The sequence below is a fragment of the Megalobrama amblycephala genome, linkage group LG9 (assembly GCF_018812025.1).
Source record: "Megalobrama amblycephala isolate DHTTF-2021 linkage group LG9, ASM1881202v1, whole genome shotgun sequence".
NCBI lineage: Eukaryota > Metazoa > Chordata > Actinopteri > Cypriniformes > Xenocyprididae > Megalobrama > Megalobrama amblycephala.
This window is the reverse complement of record NC_063052.1, coordinates 23,820,869-23,826,868: the sequence shown is the minus strand read 5'-3', so window position 1 is coordinate 23,826,868 and position 6,000 is coordinate 23,820,869.

Genomic DNA, 6,000 nt, shown 5'->3' with positions numbered 1-6,000 from the left:
GTAATTAAATGGACACACACACACACACAGAAAAACGAATTGACAACACAATAATATATAAAGCTATAAAAGCTATCCATTTTTTTCAAACTATTGCAGCTATTTTCTTTTAATGTGCGAGACTTCCAATTAATTTGCCTCTATAGGTAAATAACTAGAAGAATAACAAAGTGCAGTAAAAGGTAAAAGCATTTGTGCTACAAGCAGTGTTTTTATGATTATAATAATAAGTTAAAATATGATTACTAATCCAGTTTGCAATATAAAGCAGCATAACAGACTTCTTTTGTACAGCTAAAATAACTGAAAGCAAATTACACCAGAAGCTTTTGCACATTCAAAAAATTACGTTAAAAGAAGGTGGATAAATTTAACATAATTAACCAGATAATTTGGTCCAAATAATAATAATAATATAAATAATATTTTGATTAGAAATATTCAAGTCTGTATCAAAACGAATCACAATCTGTAACTTTTTAATCAAAGACTTTGGTATCTTGACAAATGTAAACACAGTTTGAGTCATTGTTGAGATCTCTTCTGGCCATCCAAAGGTACATTTGAGATTACTAATGTCTTTTTTCTCAAATCTTAGAAGCACAAATCTTCATTTGCTTCCAACTTTATATTTAATCTCATTGCTGTCTAATAGAAACAGCTGAGATATTACAGAGATTCTGTTGGTTGGTATTGGAACGCTGACATCATTACTGCCCCATATGATCTCTCTAGCTCTCTTTGCACATATAATGATGCTTCTCTCCTCTCCTCTTAACTAAAGCGCTTGTACATTAGCAGAAACTCAGTGTATCTGGGTTTATCTCTCAGTTCATCTCTTTTATGTGAGTGAAAAGTAGGCTTTCATCTTCCTGTTTCAAGTGTGTGTCTGTCCCCACCCAACCTATCTGCTCAACCAACAGACACCTGCACACGTGTGCATGGATGTGCGTGAGTGTGAGAGTGGCTATAAGTGCCTCTCCTGCCATAAACCCCCTGGTTGCCAGGCAACAGGCCCCTTGCTCCTGTCAGAGAGGCTGAATAAGCATGTCTATCTGTGTGTGTGTGTGTGTGTGTGTGTGTGTGTGTGTGTGTGTGTGTGTGTGTGTGTGTGTGTGTGTTTATGGGGCTTCCCGACCTTTTAAACATTGCAAGCAAATGCTTAAACTGCAAACAAATGGTGAATCAGCCAGTGCTGGGATTGTTGTGTCAGCAAATCACTCATGACAGCCCAGCTGTACCTTGATGATTGTTAGAAAATACTTTTTGATGGTGTTTACATTTGTGTATTAGAGTTTCACTATGAGAGTAGCTCTTTATTAAATTATATTTTGTCGTGATAATGTGAGTGATTTTGCCAGTGCAAAACTAGCTGGCATAGGATGAGTTCCAGGATATTATGTGGTTGCTAGGGTGTTCTGGGAGGTTCCTAGGTGGTCACTTACTGCCCCAAGTAAAAAACAAAACAAAAAAACACAACTCTTTTATTATTATCCCTAGATATGGCTTAGGCCACTCTTTCAGTGAAAATCTATCCCCTGGTTTAACAGACAATGCTTAAGTCAAGTCTGAGGCCGTTTATTCTTGGTATCGTTTTGGACGATCGGATCACAAGTAGAAGAGGGAGACACATACCCTTTTTACACCTGGTATTTTAATCTGTCTCTTTTGTCTACTTTCAACCACTTCTATCCTGATTTCTTTGAGGGGAGGGTCTATGGGCGGGTAAATTTATGTTGTTTTTTTTTCAAACCTTTTCATCTAATGGACAAAATAAGCTTGATCAATTTACATATGAACACGAATGGAGACGACGGAAAAACATACAGAGAGCATCATTGTTGTTGCAGCTTTCATTTCTGCTCTGACAGCCGAAAGACCACGGCAAACACTTGTGAGTGCATGTTAGAAATCAGGAATGGTGAGAGAACATTGTGCTTGGTACATTTTTCGTCTTCAAACCAAACTTGGATATCCAGCCAACAAAGTTTAAATCCCGTCTGGCTAGCACGCTTCTCATAAGGTTTAAGTGTTAGGTCAGTAAACAGAGAGAAGGTGGTCTTTTGTGGCTGTTTAAAAGCATTCCACCACATGAGTGTTTACTAGGGCTGCCCTCGACTAAACATTTTTCTAGTCAACTAGTAGTCGTTCATTTAAGTGATTAGTCGACTAATCGTGTGTTTATATTAATAAATCATAATAATGAGCCTTTAATATATAATACATAGCCTAATCAGCGCTCAAATGCAAGCATAAGGCTTGCTGCAGTGCATTGACAAACGTAATGATTGTGAATGTGGCATGAAAAAACAGGAGACTGTCTGAACATTTGAATAACTTATTGATAAACTAGTGTTTTGTGTGTTTTCGGCTGCAGAGATGAAGTCAACGATGCTGACTCCTCATCTCCGCAGTAGTGGACGTGCCTACATGCACGTTTCATACGGATTTCATAATCTGAGAATATTTGTTTTAGATTTCAATCGATTTCAAAAGTAGACATTTCAAGCTTCCCACAGATATATTTCTCATGTCTGTGAGGCAAGTATATGCTTGAAGTTTCAGTTCATTTTTGTGATATGGCAAGTTCACTTGAGACCAAGACGGCAGTTTGTTTTTATTACTGTACTATTACAGTTTTGAATGTTGGATTATTCTTATCTGTATGACCAAAAATGATAGAGTATTGTAAATTAAATGCATGACATAGATGTATTTATATATTTATTTATTTACATTTATTTACATTTATTATTATTAGTAGTGTAAAGTATTTGAGTAAATGTAGTTGCTGTACTTAAGCATCCTTTTGGCTACTTTGTAGTTCTACTGAGTATCAAAGATATTAGCAACTTTTACTCTCTACTTGACTACATTTTTGAATAAGTATATTTACTCTTTATTCTTAATACATTTGGTACAGAGCCCCACACAAAAAAAAAAAACAGTAGGCTAAATCGTGCGCACGCATTACTAAGTCGCATTACTAATATAGTACCTTCAATGCCCTGTAGATGGCGATATCACTTCTTTTGTACCATAAATAAATTGCTGCAGAAACAGTTAGGTGAATGCAAAATGTAACAAAAATGTAATCATGCGTACGATTTACTAATTTGTTCCCTCGATTAACTTAATTGTGCGCACGCTTTACTATGTCGTTCCCTTGATTTTTAAATGTATTTATTGTAGCAAATCAAGGGAATGAAATAGTAAATTGTGCACACAATTTAGTAAATTGAGGGAACGAATTAGTAAATTGTGCGTGCAATTTACTTTTTTTCCCTGCATGTCATGTGCGGGGCTCTGTACATTTGTGATGAGTAATGCAATTACTTGTCATTTTGCATTCACCTAACTGTTTCTGTAGCAATTTATTTATGCTACAAAAGAAGTGATATCGCCATCTACAGGGCACTGAAGGTACTATATTTTGTGCATTTTGCCCAAACTCACCCAAACTTATCAACATGGCCACTTTACGTGATTGTGAATGCATTAGCAGGTAGTTGCTGGATCACAGGTGTTTCATATATGATATGAAGACATGACTGCAGCCAGTGATGAGGCCGAAACCAGCACGTCCAGTTCAAGCAAGCTTTGACTATTTCATTTTACTTAACATTTTTTTATTTATCCATTATATTGAAGAGAACTTTTTGAAGGAAATTGGTTTACTTATGCCATTTTGAACTCTTGAGCATGAGTGTTTGTGGCTGTTTAAGAGACTGTAATGTTGATTTGTGATTTATTGCAATTTTGAGGCGTTTGGTTTTGATTTTGATTTTAGAAAATAAACGTGATCCTCAGAAATCATCTGTTTCTTGTTTTTCACTGAAATTTCTCTTAGGTGATGAGGACTATAGTGCATCTTTGAGCCTACATTCAGTACGTGTAAAATACTTAAGTACTGTTAAAATCAGATACTCTAAGACTTTTACTCAAGTCATATTGGAATTGGTAACTTGCAACTTGTAATGGAGTCATTTTCACTGTAAGTATCTGTACTTTTACTCATGTATGGTTTTCAGGTACACTTTACACCTCCGATTATTATTAAGTTTATTAATTCAAAGAAATTACATTGTCCAATTTGATTTATTATTGACTATTTAGTAAGTTATTTGCGTGTACTTGATATAACTATTAACTGATAGCTGATGAGGCCTCATTTTCAAGGGAGGACTCAATTTCTCATGACACAGGTTCATTTTCAATCAGACATAACCGAAAATGGTTTGCGGTTTAGTGAGGGAGTCATGAACTCAGAAACAGCTTCACTGACATGGTCTAATTATTCAAAGCACTTTGTGTTCTTTCTCCAGGTCCACACTTTTTTGACTTAATGCCACTTTGACTGTTGGTAGAAGTCTGAGGTGGAGCTCACTTCATTGCACGCTTGGCAAAAGTGTATCGGCCGCAAAGGGGGCACACTCAAGCACCCTTCTGAAACCTAAAATGACAAGCAGTACACCCTATGGTCTTGTGGATTTAACAAACATGCACACACAGTGGTCATTGAAAGTCCACAAGACCGCAAGTGCACATAAAGTGTACCATTTGGGACAGGGTCTAACTTATGAATGAGGCTGTTTTGTGAATCTTTTTGACTGATTCATCACTTAGCGGGCAAAAAGAATATTTTTTTGGAAAGCAGACAGTGTACGGCTTGTGCTGTGTTTGTTAAAATGTCCCTAATGGCATCCTGATGATATCTTATGATACCACACCACACAAAAGTTTCCCTACTTGCGACATAAGATTAATACTTTAATATGACCAATAACAGTGATGCTGGCCTTAGCAAACACTGCTCACATCAAGAGCTAAACAAAAAAGATATCTATAACAATAACTATATTAGCATCCACACCAGTGCACATTGTAAAGTGCAAGCTGCTGTTCTGAAATGCTCAAGCTCTTTAAAGTCCAGTGGATTCTGGGACAGCTGGAAAAATTCTTCTGAAAGTGATTCCAGCGATAATAAATTATAGTTGTGGTGTGGACTCTGCTATTCTTTTACATTAAAAACAATTGTCTTAATCTTTAACTTTATTGTTTTAGTTATTATCTTTGGTGTGAACAAGCCTTTACAGTTCACATTTGTGCTGTTTTAATGACTATTGCCCTCTAAAGTGAATTCAATAATAATAATAATCTATCAAATGCTCATATAGCTCCAGAGAAAGAAATATGAACTGCAGTAAACTATTCTCTACTTTGACACATCCTATCTTCACAGCGCAGGGACTGACAGACACTAGATCATGATCCGTCTATGAGCTTTGATCTCATGGACTGTCTCTCTGAAACACACAGACGTCCTCACAGGTGTGTTGCCTCAAGGTAAGAGAATGTGTGGGAGGGAAGGTCACAGAGTTCTTGGGTTGTCTGTCTCTCTCTCCAGGGTAGCCGAAATCTCCCGTATTCTGTCTCAACTTCTCTTTCTGGGCTCTGATCATGTGACCTCTAAGAAAGTGTGTTACAGCTGCGTATATAACTTTGTATGCATTCCTGTATGAGCATCTATGCGCTTTTCTTCAACTATTGCCATTTTTTCCTGTGTACTTAATCTTATTCAAAACACATTTACAATGTCAAATAGTGGAAATGCATCACAGGACAATGCTGTTATTTTTGGTATTATATCTGAAACTTTATTTACACCACAGTATCATTATATAGGCCTAATATTTGATAGCATTGTCTGGTGCAAATAACAAAATTACATTTTAAACATTTATGGATTAAAATGGCCTCTTGCTCATGCTTTAGGAAACTTTTAGTTTTAGCCTTTTAGGCTATGTGCTTTAAATACACAGTTTGATTAGAGATGACACACTTTATTGATCAAAAGTGACAGTAAAGACATTTATAATATTACAAAAAATTATATTTCAAATAAATGCTGTTCTTCTGACATTTCTATTCAGTAAGAAATCCTGAAAAAAATATTATGCAACTGTTTTCAACATTGATAATAATATAAGAAATGTTTCT